This window comes from Capra hircus, chromosome 7 (assembly GCF_001704415.2).
Source record: "Capra hircus breed San Clemente chromosome 7, ASM170441v1, whole genome shotgun sequence".
In the NCBI taxonomy this organism is placed as follows: Eukaryota; Metazoa; Chordata; class Mammalia; order Artiodactyla; family Bovidae; genus Capra; species Capra hircus.
Window position 1 is genome coordinate 21991739 of NC_030814.1, and position 18685 is coordinate 22010423.

The window sequence follows — 18685 nt, forward strand, 5'->3', positions numbered from 1 at the left end:
ACTGAGAAGTATAGCAAGCTTTGCAGGTGGTTATTCACTGATGTTCTGAGATCAAGAGTGATGCCACAATCAATTCTTTCTATATTTGTCCAAGAGGCAGAGTACCTCACAATGTGTAGATCATTCGTCTTAAAAGCTAATGATCTGTGAGGAGTCTTATTTTTGTGTTAACAGTAAACAGTCTCCTTCAAAGTTCAAAGGAGACATATCTATATATTCTTCACACCCCTCAGATTCAGTTTTGTAATAGGACACAGGTTTTTCTTAGGCAGATACCCCCAAAGAAAGAGTGAGTGGATTATCACTCTGTCTTGATAATTAGGTAAAAGCAATGTCCCTGCGGCAGTCTATTCCTTATCCACTCAGTGTGGTAGGTGCAACAGAAGGTGGAGTCCGAGCAGTGACCAGCATCACTGTGCTTTAAATTGCAATAAATTTTGAAATCCAGACTTGGGAGAGAAATCTGAAACTGGGGACAAATTTAGGTTTCCAGTTGCTGTGAATAAGTAGATCATCCCCAAATCACCAAAGGCTCAAAGTGAAGTGAAGTCACTCAGTCAATCCCACGGACTATAGCCTACCAGGCTCCTCCATCCATGAGATTTTCCAGGCAAGAGTACTGGAGTGGGTTGCCATTTCCTTCTCCAGGGGATCTTCCCGACCCAGGGATCGAACCTGGGTCTCCTTCATTGTAGGCAGATGCTTTTACCATCTGAGACACCAGGGAATTAATGGTTGGAAAGTGAATATAAAATAAAGACCACACTTATCAAATTGACATTTAGAGCTCTCTGCAATCTAATAGCAACCTACTGCTCCAAAAAAAAAAAAAAAAATTTTTTTTTTTAAACTTTCCAAATACTGTTCACTGAACCTGGGGACGGGAAGAAGGTATGTGAAAGTCTGGGACGCCAATCCTAGGCGTGCACGTTGACAATATACAGGGCGGAGGTGCTGAGGGCCAAAAGCCCCGTCACCAGCACTCGAGCCAGCAGTGCCGTCCAGCTGCCCAGGGAACAAGAGGTGGACGAAGGTCTCCACAACAAAGGTCTCCTTTGTAGACTTTCACGCTAGCTTTTACGCTAAGGAACATCAGGAGGAGGACTGCTGGCCGGTAAGTGTGCTACGGGTCGCAACGTGTTATCATCCACACCTGGGCAGAGGTGACGATGTAATGGACCAGACTGATGCTGGAGTCGATGCTCATCTGGATGTATTTCCAGTCAAACTCAATGCCCCCGAGCTCCAACCGAGAGGAGTATACCGCGGGACATAATGAGCTCGTTGGCGGCCCAGCCCAGGGCAGCAGCCATGATCTTGTATTCCCCCTTGCCTGCATTCCGGGACATGACAAGGTTTAGGCCTATCAGGGTCTGCCATGTCCACACTGGCCATCATTAACTCCCCAATGAAGTCACAGAAGCTGCCTTCCCGGGTGGGAAAGAAAGTGGCCAAGAACAGCACCTTGCACAGCTGCACAAACAGGTAGGTGACCCCGGCCTGGACACCACAGGCCACTGCACTTGTAGGTGGTGAAGTAGGGTAAGTAGGCCGGCCAGGGCGAAGCAGTTCCGGAAGTGGAAGAGTGTCATGACGCCGGCCGCCCGGCCCGCCGTAGCGCGCCTCTCCGCCTCAGTGGCCTGGCGCCGCAGCCCGGGCCTGGCGCCGCCGGGCGCTGCCTGCCTCCGCCATGGCCCTTGCGGCCTTCTGCGAGCCGGGTTGCCGTGCCAACATTTTAAACTGCTGTTTTCATTCTGTTTCCTGTAGAAAAGTCTATTTACTGTTACTTCAAAACATTATTGGAGGAGGCAATGGCACCCCACTCCAGTACTCTTGCCTGGAAAATCCCATGGACAGAGGAGCCTGCTGGGCTGCCGACCATGGGGTCGCTAGGAGTTGGACGCGAATTCACTTTCACTTTTCGCTTTCATGCATGGAGAAGGAAATGGCAACCCACTCCAGTGTTCTTGCCTGGAGAATCCCAGGGATGGCGGAGCCTGGTGGGCTGCCGTCTATGGGGTCGCACAGAGTCGGACACGACTGAAGCGGCTTAACAGCAGCAGCAGCAGCTAAACATTATATGGACTCCAGGGGCTACAATTCTGCTTACATGTATTCCTTTTTGAGACCCCCACCTCTTTACTTCTCATTTTATCTGAACCGTGTCTTTCCTTTATATCCATCCTAAAAGGCTCACCCGAGGTTCTCTTCCCATTTGCTCCGGATGGTGAAGATCCCTTCTCTCTTCTGATCAGTCAGAGAACTGATCTCCCACATGTCTCATTAGGCTACCTTTGCTTGCTACTTAACATTGTGTCCTATGTCCCATCCTCTCCACCAAATTCTACTGTGCGGGGGTGCTGTGAACAAGTCCCAGAGTGTAAGTTCCTTGTAGGCAATCACACATTTCTATGTGCAGCCTTCATAGAGCTTTAAAAAGGCACTCATGATATTTGTCAATGGATCATTTGATTGAATTTCTTTGCATTTTAAATATGAGTATAATCAATGTTAACTGTTTGACTCCAAATTTCTCCAATTGTGGAGACTTTTGCCAAGTTGAGACTGGATTTACAAAAGCATATTGCTAGGCATTAATGTAAGCCTGAGATAACACCCTTACATCAAAGATAGGGGAAAAAAAATACAGATTAAAAACCAAAGAGATAATATAGAGATAAAATTTTAAATTTCCTTTAAACTTCTGCAGTAATGTGCTCTGGCTTTTAAGATATCTTTTCAATATAACCAATAGTCTGACCATCAGCACATTACTACAAGAGATCTTTAAAAAAAAATAAAAATAAAAACAGAGCTCTGTAGAACTGATCCCAACAGGTACTAACAGAAAAAATAAAACATACAAACTTGTGTTTAAAATACTGAGACAAACCTAGTCTTGTACACTCTCAGTTAAGCTCTGAAAGATGCTCTCTTCTGAATAAGCTAGGACAATGGAGCATTCTAAAAAGAATTTGGAAAATGAAATTAGGGTAGGTAACAGTGTCTAGAAAAACAAATGTAGTGACAAAGACTAATTTCACACCAGCTGCAATGGGATTGTATCTATATAGGACTACTGCACAGACTTTATGCCAAAGTAACCATTCCATTCAGCCAAACAATTGGAAATTCAAACAATGAAGTGGACTGACTTCACTCAGTTAATTGGCCAGTCAACTGAACTAACTGAATGTACAGGCATTAAAAAACTTTGCTCCTTAACTAAAGTGACCTTTAAAGTTCAAATAGTATACAGCTGTAAAAAGCGTTTTCTAAGCTTAAAGTAGCATATAAAATGTGGTGCCATGAACCATCAGCTGTCCACCAGAGACATGCTCCTCTCCATAGTGTAGAGATATTACTGAAAAGTGACTGTATGCCAGAAATTCCATTTCCCAACCCCCTTGCATTTAGGTGAGGCCATCTGACTAGTTCTCATAAACACACACACACACACACACACACACACACACACACACACACACACCAGTCTAAGTGGTCCTGCTCACTGGGGGATGATTTCCTCAAACCCATTTGTGCCTTCACGGTGATCCTTTCCCCCCTATCTGCCCAGACTCTTCTCCTATGCCTGCTTTTACCATTGCTACCTTTTGGTCTTTGTGGTTGGAAGAAATTTTTCCATAAGCTAAGAGTATTAGTGGGGCTTCTGCTCAGCCTCTACAACAAAAAAATTACCATAGATTGGGAGGGTTAAACCAAGGGTTCCCAAACTCCAGGTGGTAGACCAGTACCTCCTGTCAGATCAGTGGCAGTATTAGATTAGAAACAAAGTACACAATATATGTAATGCACTTGAATCATCCTGAAACCAACCCCCTGACCCCTGGGCCATGGAAAAATTGTCTTCCATGAAATTGGTCCCTGGTGCCAAAAAGGCTGGGGACTGCTGAAAACAACAGACATTTATTTATCACAGTTTTGGAGGTCAGGAAGTCCAGGATTAAGGTGCTCACAGATTTAGCTCTCGGCAAAGAGCTAAATCCTGAATCTTGCAGTATCCCCATATGGTGGAGAAAGGAAGCTCTAATGTGTCTTGCTTCTGCTAAAGGGCTTCTCTGGTGGCTCAGATGGTAAAGAATCTGCCTGCAATGCAGGAGACCCAAGTTCCATTCCTGGCTTGGGAAGATCCTCTGGAGAAGGAAATGGCAACCCACTCCAGTATTCTTTCCTGGAGAATTCCATGGACAGAGAGGCCTGGCAGGCTATAGTACATGGGGTCACAAAGCATGAGACAAGACTTACTAACACTTTAACTTTTCAAGGGCACTAATCCTATCACAGGGGTTCCACCCTCATGACTGAATCTCAACCAAATCACCTCCCAAAACCTCTAATAATACCTCCAACCACCATCGTGTTGCAGGTTAGGACTTCAACATATGAATTTGGGGGGAGGGAGCACAAATATCCAGTCCATAACAGAAAATTTCTATACCTAAATCTGATGTTTATTCATTTGTATTTACCTATTCAAAGCTTGAACAGAGGCTTAGAAAAGAGCCCAATTAATTGAGGAAAACTAGAACCACTGTCTGTGCAATATAATTCAATATTAAATTGTAATAAAAATAATGGTGGTGATGGTGATAACATAAAATGAAAAGTTTTTTTGTTTTTTAAAAAAGAGATTCTTTATAGCAATTTGTTAAAATAAATATCATGTTCTAAAGGCTAGGTTCTTTCAAAAGGAAAAACAATTTCTTTCAATTAAAATTGAACTAGCCAGAGCTTAAGAAATTCTTCTATAATTATGTTTAAGCCTGTTGCAATTTATTCCCCCCAAGATATACACTGGTAAGGCCTCTGGGGCATTGCTATAGCCTAGTGTTAAAGTTAACTGATTCACACAACAGTCAATCCAAGTTAGCCCCCTGCAGAGCCCTTACTCAGTGCAAAGAACTACCCTGTCTTCCTAACCATCTAATTTAGAATGAACTTAGATGATTCCTTATCTGCACTGCAATCTTGTGGAGCCAGCAACATCACCCAGAAGCTGGACCAGGAAAAGTAGAAAGTCTGGTCCCGTGACATGAAAAGGCATGAGACAAACCCTAGGAGTCCATAAGGCCTTAGAAATAAAGCATACTTTACCTAATCATCCTACCATTTCTTTCACTGATAACTAATTAGCATTTAGAAAATTAAATGAGAAGTAGCTTAAGCAAACATCTCATTTTTTTTAATATTTAAGAACTAGTTTTCCTTGGTTTAAACTGATTTTCCCATTTACCCCCCCAACTATTGTTGTTATTTGGGATTTCCAAATATAATAACGCTACTGACCATTCTTAATTGCACCCTGATGGGTGTTAAGCACAGGAATGTGTGCAAACAGACTCGACTTTTCTAGTCTTTGACTGTTCCTTGCCTCTGGCCTCTGTCAGAGAGGCTTGCTAACTGCATCTCAGGGGAGCAATCACACAGCTTGACTCAGCCTGTGGCTCTGACTATTGGGACTTCCTGAAGTCACAACCACTTTGGCATCCAGAACTGGGGCACGGCGTGTCTACTCTTCACAAAATCCAGAGATTGCAAGGGAAGTGTGAAACGTGAGAGCTGATTAGGGATGCACCTTAAATGGTATCAAGGGAGCCAGTTAGCAATGCAAAATATGAGATAATATAAACATAACATTCACTGCCAGTTGATCACTTATGTGAGCACCACAAAAAGCAAAATACAACGGAAAAAAATTGGAGATGAGCAACAAATACAAGATTTCCTCCAAGATAATTTTGCACGGAAGTCCAATTTCAGGGGGAAAAGTGCATAATAAAATGATGTGGAGTGATATGCCAGAAAAATATGATATGTCTATTTGTCTTTCTAGACCTTGCTTGGTATTAATCATTTCTAGTGGATATATCCAAGTCTTCTGTATACATACACCCTTCCTTTCTTGCATGTTATTGACATGAGGATTTAAAGTTGGAAGATGCAATTATTTTGGCTGTATTTAACTTCCTTCTGTGACTACAATAGAATGATTCCATTTTCATTAGTAAGAAGCCAAAGTAATTTTAATTCCGGGATTTCTCTTTTAATTATTAGTTTTTAAGGAACACAGCATCATGGTTAGCAGAGGGTCCCTTTCTTCCTCAATATTCTGGTGTAGCTACTCTCCTGTCAGCCTAGGCTTTCAGAGAGAGGAGAAAAAATCTTCATAAAAGCCTTGGCCTAATTAACAAGAATGAACTAGATTTTATGATGAACAATTTATAGGCAGTTAATAGAGCTCATACACAGTAGCCAGGAGCTAGATAATTTATCATAAAAAGAATCTCAGTTACACTCCTAATCCTCATTCTCTTGAAACTGCAACCAACTGCATTCACAATTGCCACTTTTATAAGCTTTGATTTCCTGACAAATGATGCTGCATTTTATAGAGTTATAATGAAACTTATAAATGCAGTAAATTCTTGTATCTCTGCCCATATGCTTCAAATTCTTTGCCAAACAATTTACTCTTCTACATTGTTATCTCCAGATAAAAATAATTTTTTCAAAGATCTCCCAAGGATTCTTCATCCTAGCACAAATTAGAATTAAAAAATAGCAAACTGTTTATTAACCATTCTAAGTATTTGTTGAAAAGAAACTGATTTATGCCTAAAAGAACAATTCAGCTCTTGTAATGAATTTTGAAAGATACTTTTCAAAAGTATATGAGGTAAAATAGCTAATATTCAAACATAATTTTTTTAAGGACAAAATTTAAAGTAGTTGAGACCCAGGATATCATATTGTCTCTTCCCACTTGGTATCTTACTGCTATTTTTGTTTTAAAGTCATAATAAAATACAGCACATTGAGTGGGAAGAACTGGGTAACTGTAGATATACTGTCATCAGATCAGTCACATTTTGTTTATCCATTGATCTACATAGAGGTTCCTGAAGTCCTCAAATTAAATAACACTTCCTCCAGGAAGGCTTCCCTGATACTCCTTTCCCTTTTTTATACCATCTACCATCCTATTCTTCCTCTTACCGCGAAAACTAATGCTACTGGATTGTAACAAATATTACTGCCTGTTTAGTGTTCCATCTCCTCATTGACCATGAACTCCAGCACAGTAAGGACCACCACTTTCTCACTCTGTAGTCTAACACAATGCCTGGGACATACTGCATTTGTGACTGAATGATGTTCTTGGTTTCCAGAGCCTGTTATTGTAAGTGAGAATAAATCATTCTGGTTGTACGATCAGGAATAAATTTGGTCACTGCAATGTGCAATGAATAAGTCTGTGTTTTAAAAAGTTGAGTCAAAAGTCATGATATTTTCTACTCCTTTCTTATGACCAGCCTTAGAAGTCCTTTTTAAACATTATGCTCTGTTTAGATGTTCTGCCTTTTAAAAGGGGCATGTTACAATTTTTAAAAAGGGTGATATCAAAAATAATAAAAATAAGAAAATGACTAGAATAGAAATCCAAGGGAGAAGGTCAGAAAAATACGATTGTCTGACCTGAAACAGATGTGCTAAATAAATATTACATTAATCAAGGTCTCTGGGGACACAGGGAAAGTGCCGCCTGTTTCTTGAAGGTACAGAGTCAGGGGCCATTGCAAGGTTGTTTAGGGCCCCAGAAGTAACAGCTTTCTAACCTAACAGGCTATGAGATGTGAGATTATGTGTCTATGGGTCCACTCAACAGACCATTTTTCAAATGATTAGGGATTTAGTTCTGCCTGCGCAGACAACCAATTTTTGTACAGTTGATCAAATTACAGGCATGTGGTCAAATTTAGTTTATCATCAACTGTTCCAAAATATGCTGAAGCTGAAGCTCCAATAACTTTGGCCACCTGATGCAACGAGCCAATTCACTGGAAAAGACCCTGATGCTGGGAAACATTGAGGGCAGGAGGAGAAGGGGGCGATGAAAGAGGAAGAGATGGTTGAATGGTATCATCAACTCAATGGACATGAGTTTGAACAAACTCTGGGAGACAGTGAATGACTGGGAAGCCTGGCTTGCTGCAGCCCATGGGATGACAGAGTCGGACACAACTGAGCAACTGAACAAACAAACAAAAAAAAAAAACACCTCTCTTTCAACCAGGGTTTCTCATCTCCTATTAAGAATTTTTGAAGGTAGATTCTATTATTTTTTTAGAGCAAGATATTTTTCCAGTTAAAAAACAAGAAGTGATCCTCTTCCCTCTCAGATTCACTCTATCACTACAGAGAAGCTGAGGCTCAAACAGCTGTTGCAGAAAGCAAGTCCATGGCTGCCAAATCACCCACAGAAAGATAGCATCCTCAGCACACTCAGAATGGCTAGTAGGAGCATGCAGTTGAAAATCTGTTTGTTCCCTGACACCTTTTCTAATTTAGTCCCTGTCATCGATGGGCAGAGACCCCAGTGCAGACCATGCCCCTGGCAATGTCTACTGAGGTTGCTAGCCCAGCAGGGCCAGGCCAACCCATGATACCTGGGAGAGATGGAACCAACAACTCTTCTGCCCTGAGTCAAAGTAAAGCCTAAAATGCTATCTTTTATGATTCCTAATGTCAACTAAAAATAACAGAAGTGCTTAGTTCAGACCTAAGATTCACCTTGGAGACTTTTCCTAATCTTATATATCCTCCAAAGTGTCTTTTTTCCAAATGGAATCGGTCACTGACATGTGGATGTGCTCCTAATAGCAAAATAAAAATATTCCCTGCCTGAAGCATTATAATAAAGCTGTCTTTTTCCATTACATTGTCTCAGAACATTTAATCAATTGACATGACATCTGGGGCAGGTCAAAAGGAGCCACCTCTATTAATTTACAATTGCAAGAGTTGACATATTGATGGCCTTCTCATTACTTTAACTTATTTTTATCAGTTTTAGTTTTTTGAATGTTGTTAAACTGGGAAGTCTCTTGGGGGTCAAGGATAAAAACCTACACTCTTTTAAACCTGTGTTCCCATTAAAAAAAAAAATCCAAGCCCAAGGAAAATTTTGATATGGACACACTTGTCTGCACAAAAGCTGGCCTCCCATTTAGGAAGGTTTCCAATTTTAAGAGCTTAATAAGATCTTCCGCCTACCAAATTCTCATCGAAGTTTTACATAAAATGAAAATTTGAAAGTGTATTTAATTCTTCTAAGACAGATTCAGGTACATAGCAGAAGCCCCAAATTTATAGCCACCTTCTTCCTCCAGCTCAGGAAAAGACCTATTATAAGTTATTTCCAAATGCATGAGAACATCAATCAATAATTTTCTTCCACCTGCAGTATTGTCTCTTCTCTTGTTATAAAATAAAAGCCTTGTCTCCTTGTTAAAGAAAGTGTGTGTGTGTGTGTGTGTGTGTGTGTGTGTGTGTGTGAGTGTATGTATGTTTGTAAGATAAGTGGGAGAGGAAGAAATGGAATGAAAGAAATAGAAACACCTTCTAGGATGCTGAATGGCACAGAGTCAGCAGTTGTCTCACTCTCCTACAAATAAAAGCAAATTTGCCCTTTTGTCCTCCCCTCTCCCTCTTCCACGTCTCCCCAACCCCATCCCCTCACCAGCCTGACTCTTGGGCAGGAGCCAACTTCCCTGCCTTTATCTTCCTGAATTTACAAGAGGATTCTGATGACCCTATCTCAATTCTGGCAGCAGAGAGCTAAGTACTTTACTGACAAGACAAGGCTGGTCCCAGGCAGACAATGGGAAGTAGATAACTGTTAAAAATGCTTAATTCCAAACATGGGAATGAATTAGCTAAATGGCTTTGGTAATGATTTTCCTCAGTAACAAATACCAGGAGGAAAAGCATTCCTTAGCACAGTGGTGTATACATGACAACTGGTTGGTTTCATTTACTTAATATGCTTTGCATAAATTGTGACAAATAGTCTACATTTTTTTGATATTGTCTCCATCTTCTTATGAATTTCAGGTCTTAAACAATGGCTGTGTTTTCAATATTTGAGAACATACCAGACAGGCACCCTCCACCCTATTACCAAAAATATTACAAAAACTAGCTAACTTGGGGAATCTGCATCCCATATTTGTTCCCCCACCAAGCTTCTAAAATGTCTGTGCATATATGCAAGTTTTCTTGCTGAACATAAGTATACTCACAAAGCCACAGTGACTCCCTTATTTGTGCAGCCAGGAAGTTTGTTAGAATAAGGGCTACATTTCATGCACAGTTCAGGGCACCTTTGAATGGCATATCCTCTCTACAGAATGTGGGCCACTCATTTAGACATCCTAGTATTTTGACATAAGCCCTGTCAGAGAGAAGATTCCATGCTACCAGATACACTTCTTTTGAAAATGTCATCCAGGGTAGAAATTGATTTTCTGCCTCAAATACAGCTGCTGCTCTGAGAAACCACCTATCCTATTAAAAGTGTCCTTGTTCCACCTCCACCAAGACACAGGGCACATGATGAAACTGACATATTTGCAAGAATATAAAATTCTCACTGATCATTCATTCATTCATTCATTCAACAACTGTTTACAAATCACTGCTTTAGATGTTGGAGATGAGGCAGTGAACAATATGGTGAAGGCCCCAGCTCCTGTGGAACTACTTTCTATGATTTCAAACAGCATATTGTTATGAAAAAATAATATGAAACAGGGTAATCTGCTAGAGAAAGATGATTTTCGACTGAATGGTCAAAGAAAACCTCTCCCAAGACTGTGATATTTGAGCAAATCATACACAATTACACATATTAAATACCCTGGTAGAATGGATGCAGGATTTAGAGACAGAAGACTCAAGTTCTAATTTCTTAAAAGTCTTCAGGCAAGTTCCTGAAAGCTTTCTACCTTTTAGCATAGAACTGGTATCCCACAGGGGACATTTCTCATTCTTCCTAAAAGGGTTGAGCCTGGTTCAACCTGATGAGCTTTTTCCATTATGATAGTTATGATTGAACCCCACTACATCCTCCTTTTTAAATATGAACACTCAAAATCAATGGTTCTCAACCCTGAACGAACAATAACTTAGAATCCTAACTCTGCTGGCATTGTTTTAAATGCAGAAGTAAATAATGTAAGATAAATTACTAGAAAGGATTCAGAGGCACAATCCACAAGCAGCTAAAGCGAAGGGGGCAGGGTGGGGTCTTCCAAGATGGATGAGTCTAATGTCTCTGGATGCTCCACTGTCTTGAGAATACCACCTGATAAAAGAAAAAAAAAATTGAAGCAATTCAACATTTCATAGCAGATTTATCCCAGGTGATTTAGAGTTCGATATCTGTATCAGGGGCAGAAAACAAATCCGTGATAACATAATCAAGCGACACTGGAGTTGGAGGTGATGTATATGTTTGTGGTGTTACCACATTCGTTACCACATTTTTTCAAGTTATGCAACAGAAATCACTCTCTCTTGAGGTTAAATACTGCCTTACTCTCTTCAAAAGATTTTAAATTTCACACCTCCACCCACACATTAAATTAGTCCTCCAAACCAGATGGAGGTTAGCGTTACAGGTTAGCATGACTGTCTGGCGAAAGTCTTTCCTTACCTTGCCCATAACTATCACTTTTACCTTCAGGCTTATTAGTGCTTTGCTTGATTTCTGACATTAAAGTGCATTTAAATGGTCTGAGTCTTACACAATTTTCCATACCTTAGCCATGTGAGGTGGCTCAAAAACAGTTCTAGGAAGAATCAAGAGAGAATTCAGAGATGAATGGGAGGCATTTCAATAAATAAATACATTCAAAAGTCAGCATCTTTTCTCATGGTGCTTTCTAGCACCCCCACCAAGTATGTATTTCTTCTTTCTATTCATGTTTTACCCAGTTTCCAGGGCTGAACTCTACCCTCATCTCCTTTCTCCCTCTACCAGCCTTAATTTTTGATGTGTATGTACTTCTCATCCTTCTCACTGTTTCTGTATTTGATTAACTAAAGTGTAAGTCCCTACAAGATTAAAAAAACATTATCTTACACTGTTGCCTTTTAATTGATTCCAAGTAATCAGACTAGAATCAGCCAACACATGGAACCACTTTGGAAGAAGCCTTCTTGCCTAGGGGCTATAGAATTAGAGCCTGACCTGAATCATGTGTTCAAAAAGAAGTGGTAGAATAGACCCACTAAACATGTTCCTGGGTAGAAACTAGTAGTTTTATAGACAAGAGGAAAGACTTCAGAATCTGAAGGCAGAGCTAGATTTGGAAGTCAGTTCAATCACTCCTCTGGAAAATGGGCTCACTGGATTCCAATAGGAATAAATGTAATATGTGTAAAGCAGCCTTACGGTGACCTGGTGACTAGTATACAGTAAGTGCTTGGTAAATAACAGCTGTTATTAGGACGGCCCAGGATTATTTGAAAAAAAAAAGGCTTTTAATATATTTTTGCCTGCAAATCCAGGATGAGATGAGATATAAAACATTATAAGCAAAATAAAAATTTGGGAGAAAGATTAACTGGGTTACACTAAGCACTTGGCTCCAAGTGAAATTTGGATCAGTGTTGGAAGAAGACTACTCTTTGACTTCTCTCTTATTATCCCAGAAATGTATCTTTTTGCCCTTCCTTTTTCTCTCTTTCCTTTAACATAAAGTGTTAAAGTTTCCATGTCCCAGAAATTACAACAATATGGTACAAAGGAAAGAGTCCAGTATTTGAAACCAGCGTATGTGAGTTCTGGTCTCACTGGAAGGAAGTGAATTTTAAAATTCTGTACCTTGTTTTAAAGGGCTTCCCTGGTAACTTGTTTTGATCCAATGTGAATTGGACATACCCACTCCACAATGCTCTTGAGAACATCAAGATGGTTTCTAAACTTTATCAATACCTTGGAGTTGATTAGCCAAACAATTCAGTAATCAAATTAAAAAAAATCACTAGACAGTGAATTAGTACTTACTGTTTACCACAAGCAAAGACCCATGAAAGACATAAAAGAAATGGGAGCCAGAGAATCTAACTAAGAAGAACCAGTCACCAATGAGAACACAACTGAGTTAAACAGGGCACAAAGCTGAACACAGTGCCAACTGTGAACACAGAATATTCTGTATAGAACGATGATGCACACAGCTTGATCATTAACCCCCCTTCCAGGGCTTATCACTCAAAGGCCACCTCAACAGAACTCTAATCTACTTCTGAAAGCCTCATTTCTCAAGTCTTGCTTGGGAATTGCTTCAGCCAAGCTGTAACACAAGCTGTCCCCAAACATGTGCTCAGCTTTCCCTCTGTCTGCTCATGCTCTTTCTTTGTACATCTAATTACTCAGCTACCCAGAATCTTCCCCCTCTTTGCGTGTCTCCCACTCACGACCGTACATCCTACTGGTCACTTTTTCCAGGAAGCTTTCCTAAGTCTTCAAACTAACTACATATTCATTTTCCGCTTTTGAACCCCCCCCCCGCCCCCCACCATTCCATTTTCTTGGTGACTGTTTGTGGCAGGCTGCACAGTCTACTTACACATTATCTTTTTCTTCTCGGATTATAAGAAGGAAATCTAACCTCCTTCACCTTGTATCGCTCCCACCAACTTGTTCATGCTGCTGCTGCTGCTAAGCATCAGTCGTGTCTGACTCTGTGCGACCCCATAGATGGCAGCCCACCAGGCTCCTCTGTCCCTGGGATTCTCCAGGCAAGAATACTGGAGTGGGTTGCCATTTCCTTCTCCAATGCATGCATGCATGCATGCTAAGTCGCTTCAGTCGTGTCCGACTCTGTGCGACCCCATAGATGGCAGCCCACTGTCCCTGGGATTCACTAGGCAAGAATACTGGAGTGGGTTGCCATATCCTTCTCCAACCTATTCATAGTAGGTATTAACTAACATTTTAAAAATGAAATTTACTAATGGGAATGAATTGGGATGCTTATAAACCATGAAATCTTAATCTTGATATAAACAACACAACTTCATGCTACCTCGTTCATTTGCCCCTTAGACAGGTATTGGCACCTATGATATGTAAGCCAAGGGGATGCACGCAAGGAAAGAGCTGATTGCAGAAGCAGATGAAAGGGCTTTGATAGAAGTACAGGATGGGTCACCTGGGGGTGGGGAAGAGATACAAACTCATTCCTGAAAGCTCTCCTATGGACTTTCAACAACTAAAGAAAAGAGTTCTCTCAATAGATGATCTACAAACCAGACGGCTTACTTTAGCATCAACCCTCTCTCTCCAAAGAGGGAAGGAACAGAATGATTCAAGTTCAGCTGGACAAGAGACATAGTGCCAAGGCAGAAAGACCTCTTCCCTCTCTGCATATTGAACTTGTAGTCCTTATCATAAGAAGAAAATATTGGGAAAACTGACAAATATTTCTATCTATCTAGTCAGTCCTAAAGAAAACCAACCCTGAATATTCATTGGAAGGACTGATGCTGATGCTGAAGCTCCAATACTTTGGCCAGCTGACACAAAGAGCTGACTCATTAGAAAAGACTCTGATGCTGGGAAAGATTGAAGGCAGGAGGAGAAGGGGATGACAGAGGATGAGATGGTTGGATAGCATCACCAACTCTATGGACATGAGTTTCAGCAAACTCCAGGAGATGGTGATGGACAGGGAAGCCTGGTGTGCTGCAGGCCATGGGGTCACAAAGAGTCAGACATGACTTAGTGACTGAACAACAACAACCAATAAAAATTCATGTTACATGCAAGCCATTATTACCACTACTATATGTCTTTTCTCACTTTTTAAAAAACTGATTCAGAATAACTGAATCTTAGAAATAATACTGTTAAAACAAGGCAAACATCTTACTTGTGTCATCAATAAACTTGAGGCTGAAGCCTAATGTTTTTTGTGTATTCCTTCTCAATTTTTCCTTTTGGATTACAGATTATGAAAGAGGGATTTTATGCAGCAGTTGGTGACAAAATATATTTCTTATTAATGTGTAATATTTGCTACATTAATAATTTTAAGGCTTTAATTATTGATGAAAACTTAATTGTGCCCCATGTCCCTTTTTCTTGCAGCTCAATAAAAACTATATATTTCTTTAATTAGGCTTCATTTGAAGACTAGAAGACAATGCAGGAGTGATTTCTTGCTAATTCACCTATCTACAGCCAGGAAAGAGATGGAATTAGCATCTTCAGTGCAGTTTAGTGAGAAAAAAATATCTAACTGTTCTGAAAGTGTGACTTTCCTTTGCATAGTTAACCTCACCCAGAGGCCAGGGATATAGAGCCAACTGAAAGCAAACACTGCAAAAAAGAATATATTCCCTCCCTCCTGGCTCTGGAGAGAGAGTTCTTCGATTTTAGTAGAGATGGAAAGGAACAATTGGGGTCACCTACATGGTTTTCATACTGCGTTCCCTCTTTATGGTCTCTGCTTTACTCAAAATATAATGTTCGTCTTCCCTGCCTGATTCAACATTTTGTTGTGGTATTCTACTTACAATCACCAGGAATGTTATAACCACTTTATTCTGTGTCCAAATGTTTCAAAACAACTACCAGAAAGCCTGGATGGAGGGAAAGTCACATTTGCTAAGCATCTGGTCTGGATTATATGAGGTGCTTTCAATCAATTATTGCTTTAATCTCCAGGGGTCACAATCACAAATGCCAACAAGTTCAACAATGAAGAAAGCAGATAGGGCTTGAGAAACAAGGAGCCCTCAAGCTCCATTTTTCCTTTTCTACTTTTGATAGAGAAGTGATTTCAGGGAAAAAAAAAATTTAAGAATAATGTTTGCAACACTCTGTGAGAATAACAACAGACCCATGAATTACACATCTCAGTGTCAGGTGTGACATCAGGATAAATAGGGCTGGCCAATTTCTCACATCCCATTCCCGTGAGATTTTCAACTCTAGACCACCATCGCCTGGTTGAGAATTCTTCTCAATTTTTAAATGAAGCTTAAAAGCTTCATTCTTAACTCTATCTGTTTTCTACTGCTACATGAAAGATTACCACAGACTCAGTGCATGCGTGCGTACTAAGTCACTTCATTTGTGTCTGACCTTGCGACCCCATGGACTATAACACACCAGGCTCCTCTGTCCGTGGGATCCTCCAGGCAAGAACACTGGAGTGGGTTGCCATGCCATCCTCCAGAGGATCTTCCCCACCCAGGGATCAAACCCACGTCTCTTACATCTCCTGCATTGGCAGGTGGGTTTTATACCACTAGGGCCAATCTAAACCAATACAAATTCATTACCTCACTGTTCTCCTGCTCAGGAGGTTAACCTGGAGTTAGCTGGGTCCTGTGCTCAGGTGTCACCTGGCTAAACTTGAGGCATTAGCAGGAGCTATAATCACATCTGTGATTCTAGAATCCTCTTCCAAATTCACTGACTGATGGCACAATTTCTTTCTTATAGCCGCATGGCCAATAACCCTATTTTCTTGCCAGCTGTTTGTTAGGGACTACGCTCAGCTTCTAGAGGTTACCCTTACATCCTGGCCCAGTAGCCTTCTCCACAGACCCTGTCACTGCATAGGAAGCGTAGTTCTTCAAGCCTAGCAGGAGAATCCAATGCTTCATACCTCTGTGTCCTCTTTTAAAAGCTCACCTGAGTAGCTCAGGTTCACCCAGGAATATCTCCCTCTTGATGAGGTCAAAGTGAAATGATTAGTGATCTTAACTACACCTGCAAAATCCCTTCTGCCATATAATGTAACATGCTCATGAAAGTAACATACATCGTATTCCCAAGATTCATTCCTACTCAAGTTGGAGGGGGTGATATACAAAAGGGAGGGGTCTTGATGGCCACCTTGGAATTCTGCCCACCCTGACCTATTTCTCAAGCTTCCCACAGAAATACAGCACTCTTCAAAAAATGAGCAGCTGTATAGCCATGAACACTTTAACTTCCTTTCATTTATGGCTTTGACCTCTTGGCATTATCTTACCATTACTTGATTGGTCCAATGCCCATCGACATTCAGTGTCTGTCGTTGTTTTAAAAATTCAGTGTTGGAGCCTTTTACTGCCATTTGATAAGTATAATAAATAGTTGTCACAAATGAAATTTGCACAAAAGCTGACTGTGATGTCAATAACGGGTATAGTTTTTGTAACTGCAATGTAGGTTGATTCTTGAAATCCTAAATTTATCATTAGTACGCTCTATTCACAGAGACTTACTCTCTTGATATACATAAAAAATTCAAACTTCAAAGCATTTTAGAAAATGACAGGCATCTGAAAGTCCCATTTTTATTCTAATGAAAATATCTTTTACCAAGAAGTTAAGATTTCTCACAAAATGTAAAGAGACTTAAAAATAAGGGTACTAAAAAGTGTTATTATTTGCAAGACAACTCCTAACCATGCTGATTTAGAAATATCTTCAAGGATTTACTTAGGCGATTGTAAGAAACTCAGTTCTTACAATGAAAGGAAAATGCTTTGAGAAGTTTTCTGGGGTTTCCTTTCAGCTTGTTTGCTTCTTTGCCTATGAGAATATTTACTACCGGTTTTAAAGGCAAACTATAAGAAATATTTATGTTCCAAAAATAAATCCATCTATAGGAATTCAGATTTAATTTTAAAAACAGGTAAACAATCCTATAAACAAAATCAATGGTCTCCCCAGGTACTTTTTGAAAATAAATAAAAACAAACCTGCTCTGGTTGTCTCATTTGTTGTTTGAACACTAAAGAGCAAGGCACTGGGATTTTTAAGAGCAGCTGTATTATTTTAGACTTTACAAATCATATACAATAACTCATGATTTAGAAAAGAACTGTTGAGCTATCTAGCTAGTCTTTTTCAAGAGTAGCAGTTGAAACAAACAATCAGCTCACTTCATGCATGGAAGAGAATTCTTCAAACTCTTTCCCTTAAACAAACCTTCAATCAGATAAATGACAACTTTGTTTAAAAGAGAATTATTTGGTACTTCTCCAGTTCTTATTGATGAATCTCTCATTCTCAATTTTAAAATTTGTTGTGTCAACTAAATGTCTAAAGATGAACTAATATACTTTTCATAGTACATATATTAACTAGATCAATTCAACCAAATGCCAGTATTTCACTCCATCAACACAGCATGTTGGTAACTGTTTACAGACAAATGTTTCTGTATATATTGTTTCCAGCTTGAGAAGATTAATAAGGTTCTACAAATGTAAGCCTAACTTAGAAGTATCATGTGATAAGCAACATTTCTAGGCACTTTTTGATTGTACCAAGGGTGATTTTTGAAAGATGTGTGATAAGTTTCTTGTGGTCATTTGGTAAAAATAATAATCTCAGAAGACTCGAGAAAGAGGTGGGATTATTAATAGCAAAAACTTCATTTTGAAAGCACACTCTTACTGATTTTTATTATATTTGAAAATAAAACCAAAGCCAACGTTAGCTCATCTACTTCTTCATTCCTTTTGAATAAATAGAGAAATTTCTACATGGTATAATTTGAGAAGCACTGAGCACCTTCAACTGGCCTTGCCTTAATCCTGGTGACTAAGACTTCAAGTCGTAACTTTAAGGCACTGGCAACCACCATTTAAAGGCAGCAGTTATCTAGTAGGGGGAATAAGTAAAGTCATTACCACTTAAGATTCGTTCTGAAAGATAAATTGTGGCCTTCTAACGAGCCCCTAGCAAAACAGGAGCCCTAGCAGTTGGATTTAAAGAGGACAGGAAAAGGAAAAAGTCATCTACTAAAAAAAGTCATCTACACCCGAGCCATAATAACTATCCAGTGAATAACTGCTGAGCTGAATC

General features: G+C 40.0%; 1 long non-coding RNA gene and 1 pseudogene across 2 annotated transcripts in view; both read right to left on the reverse strand.

Annotated features, from left to right (window-relative positions):
• The window catches only part of LOC108636338, a 168623-nt gene that overhangs the window by 36554 nt on the left and 113384 nt on the right, over positions 1-18685 (reverse strand). For both annotated transcript variants that reach the window (XR_001918275.1, XR_001918274.1), the window contains exons 5-6: positions 11624-11654; positions 11052-11167 (exon numbers count right to left, since the gene is read on the reverse strand). This is a non-coding gene — a long non-coding RNA (uncharacterized LOC108636338). The remainder of the gene's footprint in view (positions 1-11051; positions 11168-11623; positions 11655-18685) is intronic.
• LOC102177236 lies at positions 918-1592 on the reverse strand (annotated as a pseudogene).